General features: G+C 43.4%; 1 protein-coding gene across 1 annotated transcript in view; it reads right to left on the minus strand.

Moving 5' to 3' along the window:
• Positions 1-17,611, minus strand: part of CACNG8 (calcium voltage-gated channel auxiliary subunit gamma 8) — a 298,182-nt gene extending 280,571 nt beyond the window's left edge. The window contains exon 1 of the mRNA XM_069200664.1: positions 16,918-17,611. The gene's annotated coding sequence lies outside the window, so the exon portion shown is untranslated. The remainder of the gene's footprint in view (positions 1-16,917) is intronic.
• Positions 17,612-18,709: the final 1,098 nt, after the last annotated feature.

Here is an 18,709-nt window from a genome sequence, read left to right on the forward strand (position 1 = left end):
AGAACAGTCACCCAGGCCCTTATCAGCAGCCGCCTAAACTATAGAAACTTACTCTACGCCAGAACCACCACCAAGGTACGGAAAAGGCTGCAACGCACCCAGAACGCCTTTGCTCGTTTCATCAAGAACGCCCCCGGACAAAGCCTCACCTCCGCCCTACTGAGAGACGTGCACTGGCTCCTAATGGACAAGAGAATAACATTCAAGCATTCTCAAGCACACTTACAAAGCCCTTCACAACACAGGACCAGAATACCTCAAATGCAGACTCCACTTCTACACGCCCACCAGACAGCTCTGCTCCGCCGACCTCACCCTCGCCACCATTAAACGCATCTGGAAGACCACAGCCAGAGGAAGTTCCTTCTCACACCACGCCACCAATACCTGGAATCCCTCCCCATCCACCTCAGAAGATCTCCCATTCTATTGCAATTCAGAAAAGACCTCAAAACCTGGCTCTTTGACTGACCCCCCACCTGATCATTGATGACTGTTCCTTTGCTGCCCCACCCCCAGCGCCTTGAGACCCTAGTGGGTGACTAGTTGCACTCTACAAATCCGCTGATTGATTGATTGATTGATTGGTCCACTCGTGTCGTCTCCTAATTTCGACAAAATATTCTAGACCTATTTCCTTAGCTTGCAAAACCGTTTTCCGCATCTCATGTGACTCAGTATACTTGGTCTGAATTCAGCCCAGTGTCACTAGATACCATACTCTTCAAGCTGCCTTTAGTTGACTGAGAGTCCCCACTTGCCCCATGTCCCACAAAAATCTTAAAGTCTAATGGTCTTAATGTCTATTTGAAAATCTTCTCTGTCAATGGGACAGCTTCCATCTTTCTGTGGAACTGCACTGGTTATTCCTCTTCTAAAGAAACCCTCCTTGGATCCTTTGATTCTTTCTATCACCCAGTTTTTCTGCTCTTTTTGACTGACAACATTTTTGACGATTGTATTCATTCTCACTACATTGAGTAAAAAGTCTATCTGAGCACATATCATTCAGGGTTTGGCTCCTCTTTGAGAATCAAGACCACGGTAACATCCGCCAGCAATGATATCCGGATGTTCTTGGGCTTATCTCCATGAGCCATCGGAAGCCTTTGACACACTTTCTCATGACATCCTCTATGACAAATTCACTACTGCAGATGTGCAAGTAAATGTTGGTGGTTGAGTCAAATCTTTCCTCAGCTCTCACACCCAGGTGGTTCAGCTGAAGTGGTGTACGGCAGGGCTCTTCATTGAGTGCCACATTGTTCAATCATTGTTGCACCTTATCTGATTTGGTTGACTGTTTTGCCTTTGCTGATACTCCCTAAGCATTCTGTTCTTGAAGTGTGGGCAGCACTCTACCTGGGGCCACATTTAATGCTGCCTTAAATTAATACTGGTTGGATGGTTCTAGTCTTTTGTCATTCTTCCATCTGGTCCTTATACTGGTGGCTTCTGTCTTTGGGTGCTCGACCCTCTTCCAAACCCAGTATGTGCAACTTATGAGTAATCTATGCTAGTCTTTCTTTTGAGGCTCTTATCAACAAACTCAGTCCACTTTACCAGGGTCTGGACACTTGTTTTCTTTGAGAAGCTGGGAATAAACAGCTACATGTTCCTCAGGAACATTATAATGAAGGAACAATTGACAGTGAGATTGAAGTCCTATGCATTATTGCACTTCCTACTTTTCTATCTGCTGTATAAGGCCACAAAGAGGCAATTATTAATTCCAGTCTTGTGAAGTACAGTATTTCGAAAATTATGTTTTTAATTTTTTTCATTATTGGCTACTGAGTCACTGGCCTCTAATGCATTAAAATCATATTGCCCAACTACATGAATAAAGGAAGGACATTTGGAATGTAGTTACACCTAGTGTAAGAAAAGTTTAATTTATTGCAATGCTTGGCTAGCATGGGAGTGTTTTTAAGCTACCACTGTGCTCTAGTTCTTTTGAGTCTTTTTCATGGCGGAAGGACTGAACTCAGTAGTTTCTTCACCTTTATTTGAAGGGACACCTGAGAACGCGTACTTCTTACAGTGTACAGTATAGGGAGACCAGAAAAGGGGTACGCTGGCAGTCTCAATATTGTGACCTCTCAACTTTGGATGGAGTATGGGAGAAAGCAATTTGGTTGGTGATATGGGTATTCCTATGTTTTAAGTAGATCCTACTTATGCCTTTCTGTGTCAGACTCTTGCATGCTGAGTAAAGAAGAGCTGACAGCACTGAGAAATCCCCTTTATATTGGGCAATCATAGCATATCTGGACCATTGGTGTCCAGACAAAATTAACTTTTTCTTGAGGTTAACAACTTCATGTCCTACCTGAACACTTCTTTTAATGCAAATATATCTAATACTATTGAACAGATCTAGACCAAATATCAAAAAGTCTGCTTTCTGAATAAAGTTTTAACTTGTACCAAATATTGTGTGATTCTATTCAACCCTTATTACTGTATTAGAAAATAAACTTTAATATTGGAATTAAAATGGAAAATTGATGTTTTGGGACACCCTATTTTTCTTGGTCTCTTCTTGGTGGATCAGCACCAACCTTTCCATGAAGGAGCCAAAGTGGATGATTTTTTGGGGAAAGTTTTGTGCAGATTTGTTGAACAGCACCAAAATATTAAGAAAAGAAAAAAATACCTTTCCTTTTGAAGCTCTGACCTAATCAATTACTATGACTCAATTGTCTTTAAGGTAATAAAGATATATAAATATATATATTAAGATCATCAAACTCCAAGTTTTTTGTTTTGCTAATAACTTTCATGCCGTTTCATGAATCTTCATGAAATGTTCCACCTAAATACAATGGTCACTTCAGCGTCTGTCTGGAAAGTTTCATGGTGATCTGTCAAAAGAGGGCCGGGAAAAAGGAGGGGTCCCAAAACTGGTTTTCCCCATTAGTTTTTCCATAGGGATTTTTAACATGTGTACAGCCGAACTGCTTGACGGAATTCGCAGTAAATTAATGCGTGGGGGCCGCCCATCCCTGCCGCAGCCCCAGTGACTGGCACCTCCCCGGGGCTAAATTTAAATACCATGGGGGGTCGGTTTGAACCCTCGGCCCCGGAGACCACCACCTCCCCAGGACAATTATGGTTGGAGGGGCTCAACTCGAGGAGCCAATGAAGGCCCTGGGGCCCGCCACCACCCGTGCTTTGTCTCAGGGTGCCCACAACCGGGACATAGCTGTTTGCTCTGACTTGGCGGGAGCTCCCGCCAACTCAGAGAAAACACTTTACTTTCTGTAAAACACTTCTCACTTGCAGAAAGTTACATTTTCATCTGTTTCCCTGCACGCATATTTGTGTACAGGGAACTGGATGAAACCAATGCTCCTGCAAGCTGGGGTTTAAAGCAGCAATACCAGCTCCCGCAGGATGTGTGGAGCCGGCTAGGACTGCAGAGGTATTCAGGCTTCCCTCCACCCTCGGTCCTGTCACTCTCTCTCTCTCGCTCACTTTCTGCAGGAAGAGAAAGAGGAGATTGTTATTGCAATGATCTCTCCATACAATGACTTAAAAGAGTCAAACTAGCAAGATGTTTCATATGAATGGTATAGTCACATTTGGATGCAGAACAGCACAGAGTCACTTCTGGCCTCATGGTCAAGGTCTTGTGCTATCACTCTGTAGGCTGAAGGGTCAAACCCTTGGATCTCTTGGCAGTGTGTCTGTTTATTTTCTAGTGTTTTCACTCAAAATATGTGGGTTGAATGTCATAGCTAGTTCTGAACTCTCACAGTAAAGAGTCACCTTTGGCCAAGTGGTTAAGATCTCAGACATGCAAGGTTAAGGGTTCTAGTCTAGGTGGGTCTATGGTCATTTCCTGTTTTAGTTTCTTCCCAACTATAAATATTTAAGTTACATACTGGAAGGTGGTCTCACTCTTTTTAATTGACAAAAACGAGTATCTTTTCAATTTGTCCGGAAATATCTCACTCTAATTATATCATTCACAAAGGCTAAATTGCTCTCTCTCTCAATCTCTCACTTTCTCTCTCTCTTTTTCTATCTCTCTCAGGCTTGGGTGGTTAGGGGGTTGGCAGCCGGGCCTTACCGCAGACCAGGCCCTGCGGCCAAACTCACCCGTGTGTGGCGCAAGGTTAGGTGATTATAGGGCATTGGTCATGCCCTGTGGCCAACTACTGCTACCTTCGGCTGAAGGCCGTGCACAGTGGTGGTTGGATTAACGTACAGTAATGACAATTACCAAACATTTAAAAAAACATAGAAATTACTACAATGTCTCTTGAACCTTTCTTTTTTTTCATTGAATACATATACATATTTATCCGCCAATTTGTAACTATTTTAAAATGGAGGAGATATTAAGCAACTAAGAAAAGTGGTAGGCCCAAGTAAACAGGTGTGGGAAAGGAATGCTGTACTTATTCAGACATGTGCCCCTTAACTCAGCGAAAACTAATGAAAAGGGCCCACCACTTAATTACTAATGAGTAATGAAGTCCATTCATGCATATTCAACAACACTGATTCAAAGTGCCACTAAATGTTTTTGAGACACACCTTGTTGAGGAAGTAAGACTCTGGCTGCTCTTCTCAAACAGGAACTCATGCATTTGGTTATTAAGTTTGTAAGGTGCCAATGTATCAACCTTTGATGAAATGTGGGCACTAGCTATCCAAATATTAGACAGGGAATTTACAAACCCTTGAAACACTGTTCAAAATATGTGAGATTATGAGAATTGATTGATTTTTAAATGTTTCTTCTAGACCTGAAGAAGTCTATCTTGCCTCTTTGGGATGAAATACATTGACTCTATCTTTTATCTTGTTGCACAATGAAATAAAGAATAGTTTTAGAAATATATTGAGTGCTCTGGACCCCTGGATCAGTGATGATGAATATGCACGAATGGACTCCACTGGTTCATTACTAGTTATGTGGTGTGCCTTTTCCATTAGTTTTCTTTGATGTATTTCATTTTTTTTTTGGTACAGTTAACTCGGTAAAGTAGAGCACCCACTTTTGTGGAACGACTAAGTGTGAGGTGACACATATCAAAACCACCCTATTGTGTCTCTTAGCTGCTTTGAGTCTCTTTAAAACTATACTATGCATTAAATTACTTAAAACTCACGACCCACCTCAAATTTTCAGCCTTCTGGTTTCATGCCTGTATTACATCTCAATGCTCATTTACTCCAGTCTGATTTTTAGGAAAGGCTTTAAATTCAATGACTCCTGCAACAAAATGACATTCAGGGGTGCCTCACTTTTGTCTTGAATACAAAATGTTTTCTGTCTAGTTGTCCATTAGAACTCTGTGGTGAAACTGCAGTTGATTACAATTAAGCTAGCTAACAGCCTGCTGCTATTGTTGGAAGCACTTCTTCTACTCTGCATGTCAGAATATTTTACTGAAACGGTTGAGGGAGATATGGAAGAACTCACAGAAATTTGTATCTCATTTTAGTTTTCTAGAGCACAAATCATAATTTCTATGACAAAAAGAACTCCCTCAGTTTTTCATTTACTACAACATTTTCTGTAGAAAATGTTTTCCGTTTTACAGCCATGATTCCATCAAGATGGCTTTCAGGTGTGCCACACTTTTACCATAAACAACAGAAATTTTGAGCTCTATTATACCCAGTGTGAAAAAAATGTTCTAAATTAAAAAGAAGGAAACAGAAAAACAAACAATGGAATGTTGGATCATAAGGATTTTACTAGCCATTATAAGCCCTAAACCACTTAATTGTCTTCAATGGAGCTTTCAACATTCCAATGTTCTAATTGTTTATTAGAACTCAGGGCTCTATTACGAGTTTGACAGACAGGAAAGCCCATCCGCCAAACTTCCGACAGGGTGGCTGCCTACGCTGCGACCTCCCCATCAGAGTTATTAAGAGCGTCCTGCTAGGTCGGCAGGTGGAAACCTGAGTTTACGCTTGCCGACCTAGCGGGTAACAGGCTACAACATTGTCTTTGTCTCGTAATTGAGCTGGCGGCAATGCTGTAGCCTACAGGGGGGCCCTACACTGCCCATGCCAAGTGCATGGGCAGTGCAGGGGCTCCCCTGAGGCGCCCTGCACCTGTTCTACACCAGCCTTTTCATGGCAGTGGTACTGCCATGAAAACACTGGAGGAGAATGAGGCCGTAATCCCCAGGGCAGAGCTACTTGCAGCACTGCCCTGGATGATTAGGATGGCCACCAACCTCCAGACCACTGGGATCCGAGATCCTGGCAGAGTTGTTGGTGCCCTGGCAGTCCGATTGCCAGGGTTTTAATGTGGTGGTTGGACCACATCACTGGTGGCGGTCCAGACCACCACCGTGGGTGTGGCAGTCTATAGACCCCCACACTCGTAGTCGGCCCATAGTGTTGAAGCTGCATTAGAACATTGGGGAATCAACTGACAGGCTCCTGCTGGTGTTGGTAGTATGTTTAACTCAGCACACCATTTTTTTCTGATAATGATGAGGAATATATTAGAAAGTGTATTGAAAATGTGTCCTCATTTTAGATTTCTAGAGCACAATTCATAATTTCTATGACAAAATGAACCACTTCATTTTGTTCATTTCTAATTAGAATGCTTTCAGTTTTCCAGCTGTGATTCCATCAGCATGGCATTTAGGTTTCCACACTTTTGTCACGAATACAGAATGCTAGCATTTGATTTATTCATTAAAACACTGTGTTGAACCAGTGATAGAACAGTAGGAAATCAGCTAAAAGGTGCTGCTGGTGATGGAAGTACATGTTTCAGTAAAAATATCTGGCTTTGTTCTCACATGGCTGAGAATGATCATGTGAACCAATGTGTTCCCACTTTACCTTCTGGAGCACCTTCTATAACCTGTATGAGAAAATTATGAGGGAAAACGTTTTTCTCTTAACCTGTGTTCATCAAATCCTAACAAACGTTCAGCATTTTTTCACAGGGTAAAATCCCCCTATAATACGCCACATTTCCTAAACATATTATGATACCAAGAAAAAAATGACTCATATTGTGACTAAAATCTGTTATCACGCTTTATATGTGTTCCTATTCATGACTCTAAAATCCAGGCCTTCACTTCAATGCGTTTAAATGGGCACCCCATCTTTCTTTGTGTCCTGTAATGTTTGTCACAACACGTTGTCCATGTTTTGGCCAGGTAAAAAAGGTGGGTGCCTTTGGTACGGCCCACACCCCACATGTCCCTCGAGATCAGGAAGTGCTCACCATGCCCTCTTATATATTTTTTATTCATTTCAGGGGCCATGTCCCTGTGTCCTGTAATAGCTGCCCCAACCTACTGTTGAAGTTGTGGTGAGCCAATCATGGTTGACTAGTCCCCTTTGAAATGACCAATCAAAGCATATTTTAACACCAGTCTAAATATTATTTAACCTTTCACTTGTGGCTAACCCCTTCATGACTTTCAGAGCTACTTTTTAAACAATCATTTCTCAAAAACTATTTGAAAGATGTACACACGCTAATGAAAGGCATGCTTAGTGAGTAAAGTTTGAACTTTCTGCCAAATTTGGTGTAATTCTTTTCTGACATACTCTATCAGACAGCAAACATTCCGATAGGAATGAACATGGGAAATTAATGTTTTCTATCCTACCTATAAATACTCTGGTGGCAATAGCAATATATATATTACAATTGGAGATGGGAGAAAAGAGTTATTATTTTTTTTTCATTTTAAAACACAAAAAGTGCCAAGAAGTCCCAAAACACTATTTGAAAGTCATGGTTCATGGCTGGCCAACATTGAGGCATGATTTATGGATGACCACCATGGAGTGCTTGTTTGGTTTGCCCACCAGGTCACACCAATCAAATGTTTAGCTAGGGGCCTATATGCTTTAATGCTCTTAAAATCCTTCAGTGGGGCAAGGCAGAATGTTGAAACTGGCAGGGGTCACTTGCAGTCAGGTATATTATTATCATAGAGCTCTCAGCGAATCTTCAGTTTTGACATCAAAAGCACCAACTGGGACAAAGTAGGATTTCACAGCCACTAATGTCTCTCCACTATTAGGGTGGGTTTGCCTCTCCCCAAGCTCAGGTTACTTTAGATACAGTATGCGTTTAGTTCCTGAAATCCTCCAGCTGAATGCTGTAGCTGGATAGGGCTCGACAAGGCAAGATAGCTTCACCATCAGGTCCCACAGAAGCCTTTTCCTTGGTCACCATGAGTGAACCAATCCAAGATATCTTGTAGGTCGAGGATGCAGCCTTCTTGAAGAAGCATCAGCACATTGTGCTGGCCATCCAGAAGTCAAGACAGTACCAAGGAGCTTATTTAGGGTTTCGCAGGATATGCTCAATTCTGGGAGATCCTAAGTACTCTATTGCCCTGATGAAGTGTAGCCGCTATATTTAGAGATGTCCGCTGGGCCACCTCTGTGCATTCAGCAGAACTGTTCCATAACTGATGTCACTGAAGTTTTGCTGTGGCTGTGCCATGCCAATAATCCTGCACTGCAATTTTATTTATTTTTTCAAAAACAAACTCCCAATTTGGGTGTTTGTTATTAAGAAAATCAACTGGTTTTGACATGCAGAGAATTTTGTCTCACAATATAGGAGAAATGTATGCCTTCCCTGGTGTTGCTGAACTGGAAAAATTATGTCAGGCTGTCGTTCTTAAATCAGGCAAAGTGTCTGAGGTACTTTGACCAATGGTCCAATATTAGTCAGCCTGTCAGTCGAAGTTTTCCACTGGTGGAGCCACTGGGGAATCAGCTCTCGGAAACACAGTAGTTCCACAACTCTGTTCCATATGGCAGAGTACCATGTTTGACAAACACTAAATAAGGCCCTAAGTCTTACGAAGTTCTTGATATGGGAAAGGTTACTCCTGGTCTCTTTCAGAGCTACCCGGTCCATATGGCAAGCCTCTAAATTCTTGGTCACTTCCCTAAAATGGATCTCTCAAGGGCCAGTAACAAGTGGTTAGCTAGTTCTTTTTCAGAGAATGGAGCCTCTCACCCTTTTGTCTCCACATAGCGTCAACGGGAGGCCAAACACTTGACTCTTAGATAGCAGTTGCAGTCCAGCAATTTTTTTATTATCTAGAAGTCAGGTCGAATTTTTGTTTATCTGATGTGTCTTACAGGTCCAGGAATATTCTGAAGAGGTGGTGGTGAGTTATAAGGCTTATCCTGTACACCAGACATTGCTTGTAAAGTTCCCTACACCACGTCATGGCAACTTTGCCATGGAAACTTCCCCTTTTTTTACACAACTTCCATTCTAAACCTACAACAAAATGCTGCAGAGTCCATCATCTAATATGGCTTCTTCCATCTGCAGGAGCCTTGTCATACCCTGTAGACATGCTAGCGCTGACCATTTTTTCTACTGCTGGAAGCTCAGACTGAAGGTCTTCTGTGGCTCTGAGCTTGAATGGTTCTGGTGTCTGAGACCTCCTTTGTGGTCATCTCTTCAAAAAGAATAGCTGCTAAGGCTGCCCTTTGTGATGCCCTCTATTCCCGTCCCACAACAAATAACTAAACTTTGCTAAGTGGTCTCTGTTGATACCACTTCAGCTGTCATGACCCTAGTAACAGTTGCACTGTCATCCATTTTCTGATTCTTAACAATCAGTCTGGAGTTTATCATCCTGTCTCTGAAGCAGGCCTGCAAGATAAACCGGTTCTAAAACAGTTTTCATATGCAGTTAAATGCACATTTTGTAAAAGCTGCTTTTGAACGTAATCTACCAAAAATGTAGTTTCACCATTGAATTATATTTTAATAACAAATTATAAATAACTTTGAATTTAATTTCAAGGATCTTCCCAGCTGAAGTTACAAGAGCAAGCTTATATTTGTAAGTAGGCCTGCTCATGGAAATTGTAATTAATGTGCAAATGGCTTTTTGCAGCTCTTCGCAGTGAGAACATACTTCTCCTTAATATTCAGCATGTCCCACTTTTAAATATTAAGGACCCAGACCACTGTGGGGTGCCTTAGTTCATATATATACATGTAGGTTTTCCTACATTACAGAGCACTTTTCATTTCCATATGTCACAGACATGGTTTTAAAACTCCAAATGAACCACAGCACTATGGTTCTCCCTAAAGCCATACTATGTAGACACATATGCCCATACAGGACACCTAACTTCCAACCCCCTATTGTATATCTGCACTAACTGATTGCACCTTTACTGGGAAGTTAAATAAGCTAATTGAGCGAATCCAATATAAATTACACATTTTAGGGGAGACAATATACATTGTTTAGCAGTGCCGTAGTACACATAGTCCTAAAGCTAGCAGTACTAAACAAGAAAAAGTGGAGAAGCCACAGGAATATGATGTTTTTTCTTACACACGACGCATCTATATTTTGCAGAGACAACAGTACATCTGCATCGCACAGCACACTTTAAAATAAAACTATCATTGCATACCTGACTTTTACAGAGCCACAGGAGACCTGGAATTTAAAGAGCCACGGCGTACCTCGATTGCACAGTGCGATAGCACAGCTGGTTTGTATGGTGCCACAGCACACTGATGGCACGAATTCACAGAATACCTTGCCTTTCCACTGAATGGAGCATCAGCACACTTGGACATTACATATTTACGACATAGCCTGAGACATACTGAACCATAACTTCCGTGGGTTTTACACCGCCTTGGTACACCTACATTACTTAAGCTCTTTGCAAAGTTGCATTTTACAGAGGCAACAGGGCTTTACTGACATATGGTCGGTGAAGATTCACGTTGTTCTCAGATCGTATGCTGCCATGCCACTCAGTCATAGCACAGATGCACAGCATGCCTAGATTTTACAAAGATTTAATGAGCTTAGACTGCATAGGCCTTTGCCATGCTTGGGTGTTAAAATCTCATTCTCACCTTAAGTGAAAAGAGAAAAAATGGATTTCACTTGTCCAGACTGACTGGTATTTCACATATCTCTAACACACGTGGGTTGTACATAGAAATGGCACAACTGTGCTTTAACGAGCTATTCTATAAGAGAAGCAAACAGAACCATCACACATCTGGATAGCTGAGAGCCCTGGTTCATCTAACTGTATAAAAGTCTGAACTGTCATTGCAGACCTGATGGTAATGCATTGTGACACACCCTAAATTCACTAAACCATAGTTTACATGAATTGAACAAAACTATGTCGTACCTGGGTAATACAGATTTAAGCGAATCAAGATCGTACAGGCTAGAAAACATGGATGCCACAGATGTTTGGCACATCTGGAATATACATATCCATTACGCACCTAGAGTTTGCCTATCCAGGCACACTTAAACTATGTATAGTATTGGCTCGGGATGGATGGATGGCTGGACGGATCAGGACAAAGATGCTCTTAACACGCAGAGGATTATGTGTGATATAGATAAAGGGACTGGGACGATGATGAGGCGAGGCGAGTCATTAGACTACTGCCAAAATGACTACGTAAGTTTTCACCATACTTCAATTAGTGAAAATAAAAACATGTGCGGCCTCTAACTTTAGCAGGTCTTTACTACTCCGCTTTACACAATTGGATAACTGTTTGGATTACTCTGAAAAATGCGGCCAGTGTTGTTAAGATCAGTCTAGGACGACAAGGGCCGTGGAGTTTGCATCAAAAATGTATATCCCTTTCGAATCTCAAAAACAATTTATCTATTTGAGGGCACATAAAACGCCTAACTAGAACGTCATCGAATTTAACATGCTGTGGGGCATCACTATAGACTGGGTAGTTTGTGGCAATAGTACATGTCCAGGACCACACTGGAACCCAAAATTCACCATGGGTAAAATGTTCAATCCAGCCCCACACTGCAGAAGGCTGCAATTATAATGGGGCCATCGGGGCGTGGTTGGGTCATTGAGCCCATCCTGCTCTGAAAGTAGCTATCCTGAAGCCTCCTAGGTAAATGGCAGCCTGGCAGACGTGCCAGGCCTTTATGCTCATTTCTAGCCCTTATTGTTTAGGAAATGCCATAAAAATACAGCCCCTACTTAATTCACAAAAGATTGGAATATACTGGCTTTTGGCCGGCCAAATCTGGAGCTAACTGCAAATTCTAATTTGAATATCTGATTGGTTCATCCCCTAAACATACTTTATATGCTCTCATCTTGGATTTGCGGGTATCTGCAGGTCCCCAAAGAGTAAAGGGCCATAAACACTACACTCGGCATGACTTTGAGATATTTTGACCATAGGGTGTTTCACATACTGCCTCATAACTGATGAACAACTAGTTTGGGCCAGAAATGCAGTGGCATAACGCAAAATGTTGGTCCCCTTGGCCAAGGATGAATAAAATATCAGCTATGCTAGTTCTTTACACATATACATAGGCACTGTGCCTAGCGAGCCCCCTGCACTGCAGGGTTGTGCATTATGACCCCCCTTCACATGTGCACTTTAAAGGGGTGTTCCTGGACACAGAATGTGTATGTCCCTTATGGTCCACAAACAAACATGGAGCTTCAGTGTCGAATTAATCAAAGCACATCAATTCATACTCTAGCATTACTAATTTGTCTCTTAATCCCTACTACTGATTTAGGCAAACACATACTTTATTTACTAACAGGAAGTATTCGTGTATTGAAAGGGTGCATCTTGAAAAACTCAACCGTGTAGCTCCTATGAAATGAAACGCCTAGGACATGAACCATCCCTCTCTCACACACACATGCATCGAATCTCTGTGACACGTAAACGAATCGTGGACCACGCATGTCACATCTTATTGTGTTTGCGGCACACCTCACGTGTATCCTGTGTTTTTAGCCTGGTTGTCACACGCTTGACATGTGCGGCACACATCAACACACTGAAGCACCCAGTCCCAGCTCAGCGCCTTAGGGCCATGCTTCATTAGCTTCCTGGTGGCTTTAACTCATTCAGCTCCTAGACGGCACCAAACCATTAGAAGTTCCTGACGTCCTTTAACCTGCATTATAGATCATAATTCTCTCTCCATAAGGTCTCCCATTCCTGATCCTCTCTGCATGTCCTAATTGCCCCATCGGGTCCCCTTTACTGCTTTTAACCTAAAAGGTACCAGAGTAATCCCCGGCTCCATCATTACTCCCCTCATCGGGTCCCCAGTGTACTGGTGTGTTGTGTGTATGATGTATTTGAGTGCCAAACACAGGCATCGAACATGGCGCAGTGCTAAAGTTGAGTATCAGAGACAGATGCATACCACTATTCTTTGGAGATGAAGGTAGCAAGTCATGTTTTTGGTTCACACGTATCACAGCCAATACTCCTCGTGCCGCAAACACATCCATGATATCCTGCAACCTCAGGGTGTGTGGGTTCATTCATGTATATTTACGCATGCAGGAAACATGGTCTATAGGCGCAAGAAGAGCTTGCAGTCAGTTGTGATGTATCATAGAGGGACGCTTTTGTGTAAAATAAAGTCTATAGTTAGAGGCTGCATGCCACATTTAGTGTTTTTGAATTGCAGACACATAGTAAGGGAAGAGGATGTACACTGTGTACAAACACTTGCCCCACCAAGATGGTTGTATCTAAGTCCTACACGAGTCCGCATTAGCAGACTCTTCCCTATGGTACCACATGCCCAACCAACACAATTAGAGTGATGAATCTCATTGGGATGCACGTGCATATTCCCTGGAGGATTGCAATTATGATTTGTCACAGTATAAGATAGTAAAGCTGATGGAATTACTTTAAAAAAATAGAATTAAAATTAAAACACAAAGCAGCCAAATAGGGATAAAAAATGGCCATGCGGGGAATACAATCATAGCAATGACTTGAAGCCGTCTAGATGAAGTGACCTTGAGGTTGTGACTGCAATTCTCAACCAATTCAGTTAAGTGAACTTCACCGGTTAAGGGAGGTAAGCAGACGTATCTGCGTCTTAACGATGTCTCATGACGTCACGCATGGCATCACACATGGCATCGATGATTTCACTGATTTCATCACATATAACATGACCAGCTGCATTAATGACACCATGTGTATCAAAAAAACTACACAAGTTCTCTTAGTGCACATCTATGGTGGCCATCTTTCTTCTGCACAAAGCTCTAGCAGTACTGATCCCTGCACACTGTGCTAGGATACATTTCTGCTATGTATGCTTTCGCTGCTGCCATGTCTCGCATAAACTCTTATTTAGGAACCTTATGTTCCTTGTAACATGTATGCCCTTTGCACACAAGAATTTTGAACCGGTGTTCTCTGCATGGGAAGAAGTAACACTTGTGCGCCCTGTACTCCCACCAACCCTGTCATTCACCTTCCAACATTCTCTCCAAGAGGCACAGCTGCTTCTCCTGAGCACACTGCTGGCACCCTTGTGCTCTCCACAGGTACCCGCCATGTCCATGTGCCCCAAAGCAATATCCTCCTAGTCAAGGTTTCAACACACACAGTTAGAAACTCCAGAAAATGTGCCTTTAGCTCTAGTCCTGGCAGTAATGTGTGACACACGGATCACCCTCCTTGCTTTGTGTCTCTACTCTAAGTTATGAGTGACTCATTGATAGAAGCAAAGCCTCCCTTTTAACATGTAATCATACCTGGCCTCTACTGGCCAGCTGATAGCATTCTATTCTTCAAATACATAGCAAATGGTCCTACTGGAATCAAAGAGAGGGATAAATATGTGCAAGCTGTGATACTTAGGGTGTGACAATATGGACGCACTGTAGCATTTATTTAGCGGTAAAGGCTGCACAGTCATTGCTTGGCATTACGTAAATGGCAGGGTTAGGTAAAGTGTTATACAATATGGAACGTGTTACTTTGAGAAATATTCCAGCAACCTATTCATATAATGGGGTGTGATGCAATTAAATGTATCATTGGTGATCATTGATAATGCAGCTAGTAACAACACCAGTTCAGTCACTGGGGATGTCGTGAGTCAAGTGATGGGGAACTTGAGAATTGAACATCTACCGTAAGTAAGAAATTGTGGAGTATGTCAGCTTTGTCGTCATAATCTATGATCATTTCAACTTGTGTTTGTATGAAATAAGCATATTTTTAAAGTGAGATAACATTGACCTTCTGATTAGCATTTGACCTTAACATTCCCTTCATAAACTTTTTTGCTATGAACATAGGCATGAATAGATAAATAAATAGAGAGATAGATAGATAGCTACGTAGATAGATAGATAGATAGATAGATAGATAGATAGATAGATAGATAGATAGATAGATACTGCACATACGTCACATAGGCGCTTGTGTTGATATTTTTGTTGAGCATATTGGTGTTAAAACTACTGCTCAGTAAATTATATTATTGCGAGAAACGGGCAGTGGCGTAGTCAAGGTGTCATGGGCCTTTGTGCAAGGACGGGAGCTGCTTCTCTGGCCAATGTTTGCACTGTGAAATGCAGCAACAATCAGGGTTCAGTGGGAGCCCCAGGCCTCTGGGCCCTGTGCCACTGCACCTGCTGCACCAGTGGAAGCTACGCCCCTGCTCACAGGCGAATGCACCGCTCTCGAAGAGCGGCATCGAAAAAACATGTAAACTGCCTCGCGGTGTGTGCTTGTTCAGATATATATATATACTTAAACTGCTTGCGTACTCACTTCAGTTTAGAATACAACTTCTAGTTTAAATTAGCTGCAGTAGATTTCATACACTTAGTACTTGATATATTATACATTTAGTTTTTCCATTAGTGTATCCTCATAGCGCTGCATGCACAAACATGAAATACATATACTTGAAAAAAGGACCAAGGGGACTCGTTGTCGCTTTCAACCTATGTTGTCTGCACTCAACAGGAATTATTGGACAACTGAAGCTAATTCTCATTTCTTCTTGTGTGTCACAGGAAGGACCAGTATCGTATGGTCAGCTCTCTTCTGTGGGGACATTTACTTTAACATCCCACGTCCACCAGTACCTTGCCGACCCTCTCCACACGGCAGGTATGTGGCACGGCGCTGGCATTATTGTGCTGTGAGGTTTAACAAATGCTGCACATACGATTAAAATGCCACAACAAATATTAGGACAGTGGGAAGGACACGAGAGTAACTTTAATGGCTACGGGGGGGGGGCGTAGGTAATTGACCAGATACACTGAGACTCCAGTGGAGGAAACACGACCCTTTTAAAACCACATCGGAAATCGCGAAGTACACGAAATAACTCTGTGCTCAATATGATGAAGGGTGTCTGGGGCTTCTGTGGGAAGCAAGAATGTTAAAAGCATGTACTCTACCTCCTGACCACCAAACCTCGGTCATCCCTCCCAAAGCCCCAGACAAATATCACCAGGTTATTTCCACTATGGGGCCACAGAAGGCACCCCCCGTCTGCCTCCAGTAAATGTGCAAACACAGTACATGCAAACTGAGCCCCCGCTCTTACAACCCCGCGCCCTGCGCCCACACCGGTCACCCACGAGCCGGGAGGCCACAGACATCAACATGCGCCCTTGTTCAGCCAAACTAACAGAGCAGAAAATGCATGTTTTGGTGAAAATGCCCGTCATTTTGGTTGAAGCAACACAACCTTTCTGAAGCGCGCTTCCCTCCCCCCTCTGAAGGAGATTAGGGATGTGGGAAATATCAATACGAATCGCCAAAGCAAGGTATCTGTTGCATTCCCTATCCGTCCACACCCTCCCCAATAGACACCCTCCAGCCCCCACACTTTATTCAACAAGCCTCCCCCTCTCAGAGATGCCCACTTCCGAGCCACGCCAGCGCTTGAAGCCTGAATACCACTGCCCATGTGAGCAAAATGCATTCAACAATTAATGCGGTGGGGCCCGTGCCGCCCCCGCCCCGAACCCTCCCGGACCAACTGCCTGGCTATAACGCCCCTCCCCCCCCCACTCCCCCCCCGCTCAAAGCGCCTGCATGTGCAACATCTGTGAAAGATAATAGGTTAAACGGCTTACCTTTAGCTCAGAATGAGTGCCTATTTCTATAACGAAAAAAAATCAAATAGATATTGGAAATGCATAAATATACATTTAGCTCTCCGTCTGCCGCTCTTCCAATCAATAGGTGCACTGGGCTCGCGTTCCCCTCGGCCCTGGAAGAGTCAGTTGAAATGGCGTTTATTTTAAGAGGAAATCTTTGCAGAAAAGGAGAAAGACTTCAGCATCCTGTGATTATGTCACTGGAAGGAACCACTGTGAGAAAAGTACCATAGAGAGAGAGGGAGAGAAGGGGAGGGGGCAGGGAGAAAGGCAGAGATGGAGAGCGAGGGAGGGAGGGGGAGCCGGAGAGGCAGGGTGCCCTGGGATTGTAGGTGGGGACGTGGGTGGGTGGTCTGACAGGGAGTGTGGGAGAATGGAGGGCGAGGAGAGCTGGAATGGAAAAAAAGGTAGAACGGAGGGGAAGTGCATGCATCAGGAGCAAAGTGAGCTGAAGGTGGGCGATGGGTCTGGGGGGAGGAGGAAGCGTTTTTACATCAGAGCCAGGGATGAACAGCTGTGAAAAAGGGAAATGTGAGAGGCAGAAAGATGGAGAGACTGAGAAACCGGAAGGGAAAAGGGAGATGGAAGAGAGACACCGAGGATGAAAAGGAGAGTGGTGGATAGGACGAGAGAGACAGTGGAGGCATGAATGGAGCACAGGTGGAGGAGTGAGATGAAGGATGGAGGCATGGACACGAGCGAGACAGAGAGGAGGAGTAAGAGATCGAGCAAAGGAAAGAGAGAGAGGGGTAAAAAGCAGAAATGGGAAGAGGGAAATGTACAATGAGAAAAGTGGGGAATGGCCAAAAAGACACAGGGGAAGAAGAAAGAAAAAATAATGGGAGATAGGTGGAATTTTCAGAAAGACTGCGGGAGTGGGGGCGCGTGGGGGTGGTAGATGGAAAGATAAGAGGAGGTGTTGCACCGACCCTGGGTAAGAGAGTTGGGAAGGAACGGGCCTAGAAAGGGAGTTGGGGGGGTTGCGTGGGAGAGAAGAACGCAGAAAGCGGGCGATGGGGAGGCAGATAAAAGAAGGGGCGAGGGGGCGGAGATGATGTGAGCGAGGTAGAGAAAGTAAGATCGAAAGGCGAAGAATGCAAAAGGGAGAGGGAACTCTCATTTCCGCGAAAGCACGTAAAAAGACCCGTTAATAACAGCAAGAGAAAGGGGTGGAAAAAAGAGCAGAAAGGACAGCGAAGCGAGTGTGACGTCCCTCGCTAGGTGCAGGCCAGGGCGCGTATAAAGACTACACGAAGCACACCTAAGGGAGAAGGAAACGGTCAGACTGTGGTGACCATACACAGTCATACGATGACCAAAGGGGAAACGAAGAGGCTTGAAAAGTGAAAAAAGGAGCACGAAAGTGCAAATAAAAATGGCTTAGTGGCAGTGCTTTAAATGGGCCGGTACTCTCCGGTACTGAGTACCGGCACTTTTTTATTTTGAGAGGGAGAGTACCGGCATATCTCAAGAAAAACGTAATACTTTTAATTGGAGAGTACCGGCACTTCTCAGAAACAAGCAGGTACTCTGGTACAGAGTACCTGCACTTCTATTTTACCATTTAAAGCACTGCTTAGTGGTTTAAAAAGTGGCAGTGTGAGGGTTAACGTTCCCAAATTGGGAGTCCTGCTGTAAAGGGGCAAGTGAGGCGTGGTAATACAATTGAGAAGAACAAGTGTGTCCAGAAGGTCGCAGGTACAGGTGTGCACCGGCCGTAAGGTGTAGGGGGTAGGGCATGGTCCCTTTGACAAGGCCACGTTTTGTG

The sequence above is a fragment of the Pleurodeles waltl genome, chromosome 7, assembly GCF_031143425.1.
Source record: "Pleurodeles waltl isolate 20211129_DDA chromosome 7, aPleWal1.hap1.20221129, whole genome shotgun sequence".
Lineage (NCBI taxonomy): Eukaryota > Metazoa > Chordata > Amphibia > Caudata > Salamandridae > Pleurodeles > Pleurodeles waltl.